Source organism: Zalophus californianus, chromosome 4 (assembly GCF_009762305.2).
Source record: "Zalophus californianus isolate mZalCal1 chromosome 4, mZalCal1.pri.v2, whole genome shotgun sequence".
Classification (NCBI taxonomy): Eukaryota; Metazoa; Chordata; class Mammalia; order Carnivora; family Otariidae; genus Zalophus; species Zalophus californianus.
In genome coordinates, this window is record NC_045598.1 from 129,416,144 (window position 1) to 129,431,390 (window position 15,247).

The 15,247-nt window shown below is 42.7% G+C and overlaps 1 protein-coding gene across 5 annotated transcripts in view; it reads right to left on the reverse strand.

Annotated features, from left to right (window-relative positions):
• SLCO5A1 (solute carrier organic anion transporter family member 5A1) overlaps positions 1 to 15,247 on the reverse strand; it is a 313,993-nt gene extending 298,746 nt beyond the window's left edge. For 4 of the 5 annotated variants that reach the window (XR_003521575.2, XM_027603033.2, XM_027603040.2 and 1 more), the window contains exons 1-2: positions 12,190 to 12,246; positions 9,065 to 9,126 (exon numbers count right to left, since the gene is read on the reverse strand). The gene's annotated coding sequence lies outside the window, so the exon portion shown is untranslated. Of the gene's footprint in view, positions 1 to 9,064; positions 9,127 to 12,189; positions 12,247 to 14,870 lie in introns of those variants that run through there. The other variant, XM_035727091.1, reaches the window with a different exon arrangement.

The following is a 15,247-nucleotide window of genomic DNA, read 5'->3' on the forward strand; positions in this document are numbered from 1 at the left end:
CCTCCTGCCCCTGGCTAGGATTCCATCCATAGATAAGCTATCAGTCCAGAGAATCACTGACTGCTTCAAGAAAGACCGAGTCCCGGGGCGCCTGGGTGGCTCAGTCGGTTAAGAAAGACCCATCCGCTGGGCTCCTGGGAAATGTTTTCTTTTGCCAAAAGGCCAGAATTGGGGGAAAGAAGTGAAAAGGACTAAGATTCCATGAGAAGAAACCAGCCATTGAGCCCACAGGTCTACATATGGAGTGTATTGGGTGACTCCTGTGGGCCCCGTGGGGCTGGGGGCCCACTGTGTAGGTGCTTAGGCTCCCCAGGGGCCGGCCCCAACCTCTCTTACACACACCTCTCCACATCTCCTTGGCAATCTCAGCTTTCTTCTGATTTTAACTTTCACCCACATGCTGAGAGCTCCCAAATCTACACAGCCAGTCTCAAGCCAGACCCTGAGCCCCCAAAAGGCCTGAGAGGTCGACCAACATGTCCTAATACCCTACTTCCTTTCCAAACCATTACGTCATTTAAGCCTCACATTAAACCTTTGATGTCTTTATTAACCCATTAGGAAGGAAAAGACTAGGGCCACCTGGGTGGCTTAGTCAGTTGAGCGGCTGCCTTCAGCTCAGGTTATGATCCCAGGGTCCTCGGATCGAGCCCCACACCAGGCTCCCTGCTCGGCAGGAGGCCTGCTTCTCCCCCTCCCACTCCCCCTGCTTGTGTTCCCTTTCTCGCTGTCTCTCTCTCTGTCAAATAAGTAAATAAATCTTAAAAAAATAGGAGGAAAAGACTAAAGTTTAGAGAAATTGAGTAACTTCCCTAAAATTACTTTCCAAAAAAAATTTTTTTTAAATAAATAAAAATAAAATCACTTTCCTAATGAGAGTGGCTAAGTCACCATCCTAACTGCTATCCATCTCTTCCCAAAGCCCACGGCCTTCACTCTTGCACCTTCTCAGGTCCGCCCAGGGCAACTGGTATAGGTCCTTCGGCTCCTACTGCCACCTTGCCCTTGAGGACATTATGCAAAGTGAAATAAGCCAGTTACAAAACAATAAATACCGTATGATTCCATTTATATGAGAGTAGTCAAACTCATAGAGACCGAAAGTAGAATGGTGGTTGCCAGGGGCTGGGAGGGAGGGTTGAATAGGAGGTTATCGCTTAATGAATACAAAGTTACAGTTTTGCAAGATGAAGCAAGTTCTGGAGATGAATCCTAGTGTTAGATGCACCAGAATAATGTACTTAATGCCACTGAACTGTACACGTAAATGGAGTTGAGATGCTAAATTTTATGTTATGCATATTTTGCCACAATTAAAATAATAATAAAAATGATTTCAATAATAAGTCTTATGTGGGGGCACCTGGGTGGCTCAGTCGTTAAGCGTCTGCCTTCGGCTCAGGTCATGATCTCAGGGTCCTGGGATTGAACGGGACGCCTGCTTCTCCCTCTCCCATTCCCCCTGCTTGTGTTCCCTCTCTCGCTGTCTCTCTCTGTCAAATAAATAAAATCTTAAAATAATAATAATAATGTCATGTGTATTTTACCACAAAAAAAAAAATTCATGCTGCTGCAGCGAGTACAAACTACATAGTTTCTGAAATTAGAGCCCGAAATGAAGACCTTCTTTGATCAAGAAAAGTGAATCTTAAACATGCTGATAGATATTTTGTTTAATAATGAAAGGAGTATAACTTTTAAAACAAAGTGTGAAAATCAAATTAAGTTAAATTAAAAAGTGTGTTCTATGAGTTCTAAAAAAATGTGAGTGAAGAAAGATCGAAAGCAAGAGGGAAGAAAGAAATTATACCACTTCATCTTATTAATTTGAGGATTTAAGCTCAAGGGTGTAGTCCTTCCCCCTACTCTTTGCAAAAAAGGAAGTTCTTGCACGTACATGATCCAGGAAGGGAAGCAGAGCCCCCGTGACAGGGGAGGTCAGCTTCATCACCTGCCACATCTTGTGCTAAGGACTGCTTTTTAAAAACAATTTTTTTTTAGATTAGAGAAAGAGAGCACAAGCGGGGGTGGGAGGGGCAGAGGGAGAGGAAGAAGCAGACTCCCCGTTGAGCAGGGAGCCTGACACGAAGCTCCATCCCAGGACCCTGAGATCATGACCTGAGCCAAAGGCAGACGCTTAACCAACTGAGACACCCAGGCGCCCCTAAGGACTGCTTTTCACGTGTGTAGTGCAAACTGAGCTCTCTGCCACATTTTTGCTCAAGCCAGCTATGTTCCTCAGGAAACTCAGTGATGTAGATAGATAATGCTATTATTTTCTAACCAGATCTGGACAAATATCAACTTCTAGACTACCATTTATGTCTTTTCCCTCAGGACTTTGGGAACTTTTCCAACCTTTTTTATAATGTGGAACCATTTAAATGACAGGAATCAGCTATTTCTTAAAGGTTGCACAGATTCACATAACGTATAAAACCATTGGGTCCTCATACCCTTTTAAGAAATAGATCATTGGGGGATTAAGTCGGAGGGGGAGACGAACCATGAGAGACTGTGGACTCTGAGAAACAAACTGAGGGTTCTAGAGGGGAGGGGGTGGGGGGATGGGTAGCCTGGTGATGGGTATTAAAGAGGGCACGTACTGAATGGAGCACTGGGTGTTATATGCGAATAATGAATCATGGAACACTACATCAAAAACTAATGATGTAATGTATGGTGATTAACATAACAATAAAAATTTAAAAAAAAAGAAATAGATCATTGGGGGCGCCTGAAGAAATAGATCATTGGCAACATGTTCAGTTCTTTCTAAGGTTATTGACCTATTCAATTTTTCAACCTCTTCTTAAAACAACTTTGGTAATTTCTATATTCATAGAATATACTCAAAGAATATTTTTATATTCAATGATACATATTTTCAAATTTATTAATATTTTATGTAATAATACTGTCCTATTTTTTCATCTTCTCGGGGTTTGTGGGAAAAAAATCCTTTCAGGATTTATTTCTTACTCCTAATGTTTTTCTGTTGGTATTTTCTTTTTATTTTTATCTTGGTCAGATTTCTCTATTTGCTGTTTTTTCCCCCAAATAACCAGATCTTGATTTTATTTATGTATTAGCTTTTCTTTCATTTTCTCCATTAACTTCTGCTTTCCCCCAATTTATAACACCTTCATAATGTATAATCTGTCACTCCAGTTACATTAATGTAAATTTTACCAGTCTTAAGGATGCATGAAGAACTATTTTTAAGGGCGCCTGGGTGGCTCAGTTGGTTAAGCGACTGCCTTCGGCTCAGGTCATGATCCTGGAGTCCCGGGATCGAGTCCCTCATCGGGATCGAGTCCCTCATCGGGATCGAGTCCCTCATCGGGCTCCCTGCTCAGCGGGGAGTCTGCTTCTCCTTCTGACCCTCCCCCCTCTCATGCTCTCATTCTCTCTCTCAAATAAATAAATAAATAAAATCTTTTTTTTAAAAAAAAGAACTAATTTTAAGAAGGCACAGAAAGATGTATTGGTCAATACTAGAAGTCTTACAGATATTCAGATATCTATATAGCTAAGTTTAATCTTTGTTTATATCTGGTTTTAAATTTTCTAGGCCATACGAGAATTATTATAGTCATGATTTTCTAGAGTTGTAGACCTCAGGGCTTCAAGTGTCCTTTTATCTGTAAGTTAAGTGTGGATCTAAAATTATTTTGAAAGAGAATTCTGGTCCTATGAGCTGCTGCTACCTTAGCCCACCTCTGCAGAGCTGGGACGGTGCTTTACGGAAGCACTGGTGATCACTAGGCTCCCCAGTTTCACAGGTGCAAATGAAATTTCGTCTTTGTTCAGAAGGGGAATATGAAGTTGGTTCCTCAATCTCTCTGGATTTGTTTGCCCATCTGCAGAATGGGTATAATGATAAGCCATTCACAATAATCTTTTGAAGACCTTGAAGATGAGAAAAATAAATCTCGAAAATATTTACTAATTTGCCTAATGCCACACAGTTAATACAAAGTTTGAAGGAGCTATATCTGGGGTCAAGAACGTTGCTTTGATCTGCAAAGTCTCCACCTATGCAATGTTTCCTCAGTTTGACTCTCATCACACATTTAAACATTTTCAACACAGGAATGCAGCTTATTATCAATTTGCATTTAAGATATCATATATAGCATCTTAAATGTAAAGAAATATGCTGGAGCACCTGGGTGGCTCAGCCGTTAAGTGTCTGCCTTCAGCTCAGGTCATGATCCCGGGGTCCTGGGATCGAGCCCCATGTCAGACGCCCTGCTCCCCAGGAAGCCTGCTTCTCCCTCTCCCACTCCCCCTGCTTGTGTTCCCTCTCTCACTGAAATAAATAAATAAAATATTTAAAAATAAATAAATAAATATATTTTGTCTAAATATCAAGTAGAAGCCAAATGTAATGGAGAGCTGCTAAGATTTTAAAAGTGTACATGCATTTCCCAGTTAGGAGTTCATTAATGATCTTAGCAAGAGTAGATTCGGTGCTGTACTGAGGACAGAGGACAATGAAAAGATTGCAACTGTCATAAATGCTTTGATGTAATAAGTGCTCTTACATTATATGGCATCATAGTATGCCATGCATTACTCAGAATGCAAGCTAAACCCTTCCGAAGGCTTCCAAGATCCTCCAAGACTGTGTGGTCTGTAGCCTCCCACCTCTCAACTCCCACTCCTCTGTTCTATCATTCTCCCTGCCTCTGCTCCAGCCAGCCTGCTCCCCTTGCTCTCCCTTTGTCACAGACACATTTTACCCTTAAGACTAATGTGCCGGGGGCGCCTGGGTGGCTCAGTCGTTAAGCGTCTGCCTTCGGCTCGGGTCATGATCCCAGGGTCCTGGGATCGAGCCCCGCATCAGGCTCCCTGCTCCACGGGAAGTATGCTTCTCCCTCTTCCACTCCCCCTGCTTGTGTTCCCTCTCTCGCTGTGTCTCTCTCTGTCAAATAAATAAAATCTTTAAAAAAAAAAGGGGGGGGGGGGGCGCCTGGGTGGCTCAGTTGGTTGGGCGACTGCCTTCGGCTCAGGTCATGATCCTGGAGTCCCAGGATCGAGTCCCGCATCGGGCTCCCTGCTCGGCAGGGAGTCTGCTTCTCCCTCTGACCCTCTTCCCTCTCGTGCTCTCTGGCTCTCATTCTCTCTCTCTCAAATAAATAAATAAAATCTTAAAAAAAAAAAAAAAAAGACTAATGGGCTGGCTCCTCGGGCTGGGAGGATCCTCCCCAGATACCCACCCACGACTCCCTTACCTTGGTGTTGAGGCCTATCCTGACTGCCCTTGGTCAAATTACTACCTTTCTGCACCCCCAGTCTCCCAGACCTGGCTTGATCTCCAAAGCACTTGCTTTCGGACATACTACATGTCCTTTTTCATAGCATCTGCTCTCTAGTGAACGTCTCCTCCACTCCCCACCACTAGAATTTAAGCTCCCTGAGGGCAGGGGTTTGGGTTTTGACATCCATGTGTCCCACCCACCTGGAACATACCTGATACAGCATAGGTTCTCAAAAATATTTGGTGAAAGAATGAATGAATGAATTAACAAATGAAAAAAGCGTACTAATTACACATTTACACCAATAGTCACCCTTAGAATTCACATCTGGGCTCTGCTGCTCACTAGCTGTGTAACCTTTTTTAACCTTTGTTTCCTCATCTGTTGATGAAAAAAAAGATATTGCCTCACAGGATTATTGTTTAGATTATATAAGGCAATTAACGTACAGTGCTTAGCACAATGCCCAGAGCATACACAGTATTTGATCAGGAAATGTTAGATGTTATATATCATTTATAATTAATATAATCATTGTTTTATTTAATTTCTACACTAATCCTAAAAGGCTGTTATTATCCCTATTTTACTCTTTATTTTTTTCAAGATTGATTTATTTGAGAGAGAGCGCGTGAATGAAGGGGGGTGGGATGAGGGGCAGAGGGAGACGGAGAGGGAGAAGGAGAGAAGCAAACTCCCCACTGAGTGCAGAGCCTGATGTGGGGGATCAGTCTCATGACCCTGAGATTATGACCTGAGCCGAAATCAAGAGTTGGACGTTTAACCAACTGAGCCACCCAGGTGCCCCTTATCCCTATTTTAAAGATAAGGAGGGGCCCTTGGCTGACTCAGTTGGTAGAGCAAGCAACTCTTGACCTTAGGGTTGTGAGTTTGAGCCCCATGTTGGGGAAAGATTACTTAAAAATAAAATCTTAAAAAATTTTAAAAACAAAGATAAGGAAAGTGAACAAAAAGAGGTTAAATAACTTCTTCACCACAGAGAGGCTAAGTCTCCCAGCTGGTCTACCGAACACCTCTTTTCATGCCACCTCGGTTCACCTGGTTCCTGTCTGACCCTGGAGTCCTTGGCCACCAAACTCACTGGCTCCTCCCATAATTTCCAGACTCATCTGAATCATCAGACAGCAGAGCTTCTCCAGTGGCTGCCCAAGGGGTGCAGAAGTTAACTCCCCATGGGCAGCAGATTAAGTCCCTCTCCATTTCGCCTTCTGAAATATTTTCTAAAACATATTATTGCTGTAAAGTCTTTCTAGAAAACTGCCTGTGGCTGAGCCTGTGTGCCTTCATAAAGCAGGGATTGCGAGACACACTACCTTTTATTTTCTCTTTTATTTTCTTTCTCCCTTTCTTTTTTGAGGGGGGAAGGGCAGAGGGAGAAAGGAGAGAGAATCTTAAGCTGACTCCCTGTTGAGGGCCAAGCCCCACCCTGAGATCATGACCTGAGCCAAAATCAAGAGTCAGAGTCAGACACAACTGACTGAGCCATCTAGGTGCTGCCTGCCCCTCCCTCTCCTCCTTCCTTCCTTCCTTCCCTCTCTCCCTCCTTCTTTCTTCTTCTTCTTCTTTTTAAGATTTTATTTATGTATTTGACAGAGAGAGAGACAGTGAGAGAGGGAACACAAGCAGGGGGAGTGTGAGAGGGAGAAACAGGCCAATGTGGGGCTCCATCCCAGGACCCTAGGATCATGACCTGAGCCAAAGGCAGACGCTTAATGACTGAGCCACCCAGGCACCCTTTTTCTTTTCTTTTCTTTCCTTTCTTTCTTTCTTTCTTTTTCTTTCTTTTCTTTCTTTCTTTCTTTCTCTTTTCTTTTCTTTTCTTTTCTTTCTTTTTCTCTCTCTCTTTCTCTCTCTCTCTTTCTTTCTTCTTAAGTAATCTCAACATCCAACATGGGGCTCGAACTCACAACCCTGAGATCAAGAGTCACACACTCTACCAGGTGCCCCACCTTATATTTTCTTCCCATCCTTTCCTGTCTCATTTTCCTTCACTCTTGTTGCCTGGGGTCCCACCTCCCAATAAAGGACCAGCATGTAAGCCTTGCTTCAGGCTCTATTTTCTAGGAAACCTAGAATAGATATGGGCTTACATTCCAGACCCAATTCCAACGCCTGTGCTCTTTCCATCATTCAACACCTACTTTATTGACCATCTACAGCACTGCCAGTGCTGCCTCTCACTACACCTAATGTAAGGTGTACAGGAAGTGTGATGGTGGAAACTGGTGACTCCTTTTTCCACGGGTAGAAAGGAGGTGAAGTTCTCTGTCCCAGGAGATGAGACTAGAAATGCGGTATGGAACCTGAGAAAAGTGGTAAGGGTTCAGAACAGCCACTGTGGGGAACAGGAGAGAGGCTAACTGCCCTCTAGGTGTGATTGGGACCCTGATGTCAAGCTTCAATGCTGACCTTTATTTCTAGAGGACTGATTTATAGTTGTCTAATCAATGGAAAGAGAGACCACATTCACATAACATTTATTACAACATATTGTTATAATTGTTCTTTTTTATTATGTTGTTAATTGCTTACTATGCCTAATTTATAAATTAAACTTTATTATAGGTATGTATTTATTGGGAAAACATAAAATATATAGGGTTTGGGGCGCCTGGGTGGTTCAGTCAGTTAACTGTCTGACTTTAGTTCGGGTCATGAGCTCAGGGTCCTGGAATCAAGCCCTGCGTTGGGCTCTGCACTCAGCGGGGAGTCTGCTTGTCCCTCTTCTCCTTCTGCCTCTCCCCTGGCTCCTGCTCTCTCTCAAATAAAATAAAATCTTAAAAAAATAAAAAATAAATAAATAAAAAAACACAACAGTTTAAAAATCTCCAAGCTAGGGATGTCTGGGTGGCTCGGTCGGTTAAGCATCTGCCTTCAGCTCTGGTCATGATCCCAGCGTCCTGGGATCGAGTCCCACATAGGGCTCCTTGCTCAACGGGAAGTCTGCTTCTCCCTCTGTCTGCTGCACTCTCTCTCTCTCCGACAAATAAATAAATAAAATATTTAAAAAAAAAATCTCCAAGTTAATTATCATACTTGGCAGTATTGTAAGGCTAATACTCTGCTTTCAAAGCACTTACGACTGAGTGGGGGTAGGGAAAGTAGGAAATAGAATAAAAATGTGGGCTTTGCTTCCAATATAGTGTATATTGTGTTTAAAAATATCAGGGCAGGGGCTCCTGGCTGGCTCAGTCAGAAGAGCATTCGACTCTTGATCTCACTCCTGGTTGTGAGTTCGAGCCCCACAGTGGGTGTAGAAACTACTAAAAAATAAATAAATAAATAAACAAAACTTAAAAAAAAATCAGGGCAGCTGCAAATAGCAGAAAGAAAGCTTTGCATGGAAAATAACAGAATAGGGACGCCTGGGTGGCTCAGTCGTTAAGTGTCTGCCTTCGGCTCAGGTCATGATCCCAGGGTCCTGGGACTGAGCCCCTCATCGGGCTCCTTGCTCAGTGAGGAGCCTGCTTCTCCCTCTCCCTGTACTGCTCCCCCTGCTTGTGCTCTCTCTCTCTCTCTGACAAATAAATAAATAAAAATCTTTAAAAAAAAAAAAAACAGAATAACCATTACTAACTTAAAGAGAATCTCATCTAGAGAAATACCCTGAAATTTCAACAAAATTAACCCCTAGTAATAAATATAATACAAAAATGTTATCTTGTTCCAGCTTTGATAATCAAGTAACCCAAATGGAAGACAGAAAATTCCAATCCTTCTGTTTTAAAACTTCAACTACAAGAACTCATGAGAATATGAATAGCTTTTCCACTTACAGGATGCTCTTAGCGATGGGGTACTGTCCTCTTTTCTTCTACTACTCTGCATGAAGTACAACCTGAAATTAAAGATTTCACAATGAGAGCTTCCTAGACACCAAAGCAGAGCTGTGAGATGATGCTTCTCTTTATTGCTGTACATGGGCCTTGTCAAATAGACCACAAATATGTGTGACATTATCTGAAAAGATGCAGTTATTCTTCCGTCTGAAGAATATGTGGTCTCCCTCCTATCCAGTTACTCAGTCTTTCACCTCGTTTGGTCTGACCCAGAAATTAACTTCATTTTACAGCTCATCACACTCAGCATATGCTCCGAGAAATGGATTCCTTTGTCCGGAGACCAGTAAAATCTCTGTCTCCCTTGGGGATTCTGCTATAGCATTTGTTCGAGGACAGTAATGGATGTCCTAACCAGTCCGTGTTTTCCAAAGCAATGACAACTCAAGGTCATATCTTCAAAATGAGGCATGTTCAATATAATGACTGCAAAAAAGTGTACACATGCAGCACACAGACATTCCTGGTGATGTCCGTCATGCATATTGCTTCTTTTTCCAATATGACATTTAATGGGGATTCTTATTCTAAGAGGCATTTTAAAAATCAACAAATCAATTTCTAGTAAGAAGCCTTTTGCATGAGTTAGAGCAAATGTTCAATGAGTCCCCAGTGTTTGCTGAGAGATGTGTCCACAACCAAAAATGTATACCACATGATTGATGAAAAAAATGGTCAAGATTACATGTTCTCTCAAAATTCATGCCCCAAGCCAAAAAAAAAGATTTAATTATGATCTCCACCAAACAACTTCAACAGATAGATCAGCAATTCTCTGTGTGAAATTCTTAGACAAAATATTTTCAATGACTTGGAGTTTCTTGTTCAGGAAGATAAATTGCTCAGTAAGACTGAAGACTGAATACATTTCAGTAAAGAGGCTATGACTTTACAAAGGAGAAAGAAAAAAAGAAAATGTCTAGAACGACAGGACATTTCCCCAAACAAATGGGAAAGAAAAATTTGGAATTTCAGGGAATGTGCCAAAAATGCTGCAGGACAAATCATAGAAAGTTATTCAAAGTCATATCATAGGGGCGCCTGAGTGGCTTAGTTGGTTGAGCAACTGCTTCCAACTCAGGTCATGATCCCAGGGTCCTGGGATTGAGCCCCGCATCAGGCTCCCTGCTTGACAGGGGGCCTGTTTCTCCCTCACCCTCTGCCGCTCCCACTGCTTGTGCTCTCCTCCTCTTTTTCTGCCAAAGAAATAAATTAAATAAATAAATAAAATCTTTCAAAGTCATATCATAAAACCAGAATACCAAATCTCTCTTGCAGGCAAGTAGATCAGGCAGTGCTTTCTGAGTATGAAAACTCAGCTAACAGAAATAGATCAATTATCAGCTCTTCTAATAACACAATAAAATAAATTCCCTTTGACTGAACTAGAAGGAGGAAGGTGATTTTACTTTATGTATAACTTGAACTAATAGATGTGAATAGAATTTTTTACCCTGTTTATACACACACTTCCAACCAATTTAATTACTATAGTCTAGATTTTACTTGATGTCCATATTGCATATTATAAAACCATAAAAACCACCTGAGTATGGATTTTTCATGTATAGTCTTTACTTGAGACACTCAAACCAGTATGGGATTCAAAACTAAAAATGGTAACAAACATAAAAGTGAGCTTATCAAAATGAGCATGGCTCAGTCTAGTTAAGCTATTATAGAATTATGGGTGCAGGAACTCCTGGTCCTCCTGAAAGTATATTAGCCACCAGTGCACTGCCCAGCCTCTGAGACCCCCTCATTGCTCCTCCCTTGGTGGATGAAAGTTTTTAGTGAAATCCAGAACAGAGCTATCTGAACAGAAAGAAAAAAAGAACAAAACTATATTGACACAATTTGGAAAATGATCACAAAAATGGTAGAAATCACTATTAGACTCAGTGTTTTCTCTCTTTCACTGAGTGTAATAAGAGACAAAAGCAAAATAATAGAAGACCAAAAAAAAAGGAAAGAAAGGAATTGAAAAAAAAAATCGGTCTATGAAAATAATATCAGACAAATTTGAAATTAAGGCTGAGAGTCTTAAAGGGGACAAGAAGAATATTTTATATTCATAAAAGTTATGATCCACCAAAAATATAAAAGTCAGGAAACTTTATGTACCTAATAACAGATTCAAAATATATACAGCAAAACCTGATAACAGAACAAAAAGCTATTGACAAACCCAAAAGAAAGTGGGAGATATTAACCTATCACTCAAAAATCAACATCAAATTTATACAAAGATGTAGATAGAGGGATTAAAAAATACATCACACAGGTACAGATTTTCTTACCTAACAACAACAAATACATATCCTTTTCAAACACTCACTGAATATTTGCAAGTATTAGCCACATATTAATGAGGCCAGTAAAAAAGTTAAATGAATTCCTCAAATTAGAAATTATAGAAGCTTGGGCGCCTGGGTGGCTCAGTTGGTTAAGCAACTGCCTTCGGTTCAGGTCATGATCCTGGAGTCCCGGAATTGAGTCCCACATCGGGCTCCCCGCGCGGCGGGGAGTCTGCTTCTCCCTCTGACCCTCTTCCCTCTTGTGCTCTCTATCTCTCATTCTCTCTCTCTCTCAAATAAATAAATAAAATCTTAAAAAAAAATTATAGAAGCCACATTCATTGGCCATAATGTACTAAAATTAGAAGTTAACCAAAAGGTATATCCCTTCTCTCCTTAGAATTTTAACCTTACTGTTCCAAAAAATTATTGGTTTAAGGAGGAAATCTCAAACTAGTCAGAAATCAAGAATGTGGCCAAAGTAATACTCAGAGGAATTATAGCCTTAAATGACTTTATTAGGAAAAAGTGGGGGCGCCTGGGTGGCTCAGACGGTTAAGCGTCTGCCTTCGGCCCAGGTCATGATCCCGGGGGCCTGGGATCAAGCCCCACATCAGGCTCCTGGCTCAGTGGGGAGCCTGCTTCTCCCTCTCCCTCTGTCTTTCTCCCTGCTCATGCTCTCTCTCTCTCTCTCTCTCTCTCTCTGTATCTCTGTCTCAAATGAATAAATAAAATCTTTAAAAAAAAAAAAAAAGAGCTCCCTACCCTCTGGAGTCTTCAGCACTGGCAGGTGTCAGAGAAGTGCGTAAGGTCAGGTGTCTACTCCTCCAGACTCCCACGGTGGGGTCACTGAAGCTCTTCCCCCTTAGTGTACAGAAGATAGAGGTGTGCACACCTTTATAAGTAGTTCCTTTATTCAACTTTCTTCAAGCAACCCTCTTTCCTGCTAGAAGTTTGCCTGATATAAGACTGAAAACAAATAGTGTTTCAACTCAAGAAACTAGGAAGAAACACACACTATACCTCTAAAAAAGTAGGAACAGTAATGGATAAAGATAAAAATGGGCGCCTGGGTGGCTCAGTCAGTTAAGCCTCAGCCTCTTGATTTTGGCTCAGGTCATGATCTCAAGGTGGTAGGATCCAGCCCTGTACTGGGCACGAGCTGGGCATGGAGCCTGCTTAAGATTCTCTCTCTTTCCCTTTCCCTCTGCCCCTCCCCTCCTTTGCTTGCACGTGCATGCTCTCTCTCTCTTAAAAAAAAAAAAAAGAAAGATGGGCGCCTGGGTGGCTCAGTTGGTTAAGCGACTGCCTTCGGCTCAGGTCATGATCCTGGAGTCCCAGGATCGAGTCCCACATCGGGCTCCCCGCTCAGCGGGGAGTCTGCTTCTCCCTCTGACCCTCTTCCCTCTCGTGCTCTCTATCTCTCATTCTCTCTCTCAAATAAATAAATAAAATCTTAAAAAAAAAAAGAAAGAAAAAGAAAAAGATAAAAACAAAAATCATTTATATAGAAAGCTTAAAAGCTACTAGAGTAGGGACGCCTGGCTGGCTCAGCCGGTTAAGCATCTGCCTTCAGCTCGGGTCATGACCCTGGGGTCCTGGGATGGAGTCCCGCATCGGGCTCCCTGCTCCTCTGGGAGCCTGCTTCTCCCTCCACCTGCCACTCCCCCTGCTTGTGCTCGCTCTCTCTCTCTGACAAATAAATAAATACAATCTTAAAAAAAAAAAAGCTACTAGAGTTGATCAACAAAACAAATGACCAATAAAAGAGAAAACTTTGTGTGGTATTAAAAAAAAAAAAGGACAAGAGAATAAGAATGAGGGAGAAACATGAATAACATTAGGAACAGAAAATAGACATAATCCAGACACCAAGGAACTTTTTAAATTATAAGAGAATGGTTTATACAACACTATACCAATACATTTAAGGACGAAGTAGGCCGTAAACCTTTTTAAATGCTTATCCAAAACAAAATAATACCTGAACACAATTGTGAAAGTTATATAGAAAAAAATAATAAAAAATAAAAGTTACGTAGAGTTAATAGTATTATGTAAATCCCCCGGTTCTGATAATGTTTTATGGTTACAATAGGATGTTATCAGTGGGGAAATGGGATGAAAGTACATGGGAACTCTCTGTAGTATTTTTGCAACTTCCTGTTAGGCTAAAATATTTCAAAATAAAAACTTTTGAGACTCACACAGCTTTACAAAGTTATAGCAGGTCCTCACTCTAGCCCTCTAGGCTGTGATACCTATTCTCCCAAATAAAACTATAAACAGTAGCTATCCTCAAATTTCTTTTTTTTAATTTTTATTTATTTATTTGACAGAGACACAGTGAGAGAGGGAACACAAGCAGGGGGAGCGCGAGAGGGAGAAGCAGGCTTCCCGCCGAGCAGGGAGCCCGATGCGGGGCTCGATCCCAGGACCTTGGGACCATGACCTGAGCCGAAGGCGGACGCTTAACGACTGAGCCACCCAGGCGCCCCCATTTATTTGTCTCTTTTTTCTACTTTCTAGGTAATATCCTCAACTTCATCTTCTGATTTTCCAGCTCTTCTATTTTTTTGCTAACATATTTTTTAATTCCCAAGAGGTTCTTGTCTTCTGGGTTCCTGCTTAGAGCCCCTGCTTTTGGTCCATGAATGCAAGATCGTCTAGTACATCTCTGTACTAGAGGTATGAGTTTTTTTTTTTAAAGAAGTTTTCTCCTGCATGAGAGGCAGCCTACTTCATGTACATGGTTGCTGTTTTACACCAAGCTTTAGCTCTTGCCCAAAGAGTAGTATACAGATAGGTGGGTTATATATTAAAAATATACATTCAGTATATGAAAGTACATATTATATGCGTATTCATCTATCAAGGAACAACTTAAGAAGTGTAAGAGGTAGTCCCTTGCATTCAAGAAGTATACACAGTGAAGGGTATACAGAGCGTCAGACTTAGGGAAAATGAATAATGGAAACACTTCACAAAATGTTAGGTGAGTGGTCTGCACCAAGCTTGCACTCAGGCCTTCACCACTCCACTCTCTGACCAGCTCTCAAAACGGGAAGATAAGGATGGAAGAAAAAGGCTTCCCGCCTTTTGAGGCCTTGCTTCAGCCCTGCCCCACCGAGAAGCTCTCTCTGAGGTCCGGGACGCGTTCCAGCAAAAAGAAAAAAGATCACCAAGAGACACCGGTCGCCCCATTTCAGCGCGCAGGTAGACAGCCCCGAGTTAGATCCTTTCCTCAATTGGACGGTCTCTAGCAGCAACCCGGGCGGCTTCGAAAAGTCAGATGAGACTGGGCCCAGCCTCCAGGCTTAGGGCGGTGAGCCGGGCGGGCCGGGCTTCAGCCTGGAGCGGGTCAAGGAGCTCCAGCTGCAGGAAGCCCGACGCAGACAGGCGGGCGGGGGCGGGGGGGGGAGTGTTGGGAGGGAGCGAGTTCGTACCTCAGTTCGCTCTCTCCTCTCTCTCTCTCTGCAGGACGCGCGCCGTCTGCGGCTGCGCTCGCCCGCCCCTTCTCTAGCCAGAGGCCAGACTTGTTGGCGGTGGGGCTTCCCACTCACTCCGGCGTGGGGGCTCCGGCAGGCAGCCGGGGGTGGAGGGGAGGAGGAGGTCCGAAGGTGCGGGGTTAGGGAGGGAGAGGAAGAAGGAGGAAGGGGAAGACTGGGGGGGAGTCCCACGGCCAGCGGCTCAGAGGAAAGCCACCAGTCGTCATGGCCATTGTCACGGACCCCCCCTGCCACGCCCACGCACGGGGGGATGGGCCGGGCCCTGGATGTCACCTGGGAGGGACATCCATCCACAAACTGGATCTGGACCCTGT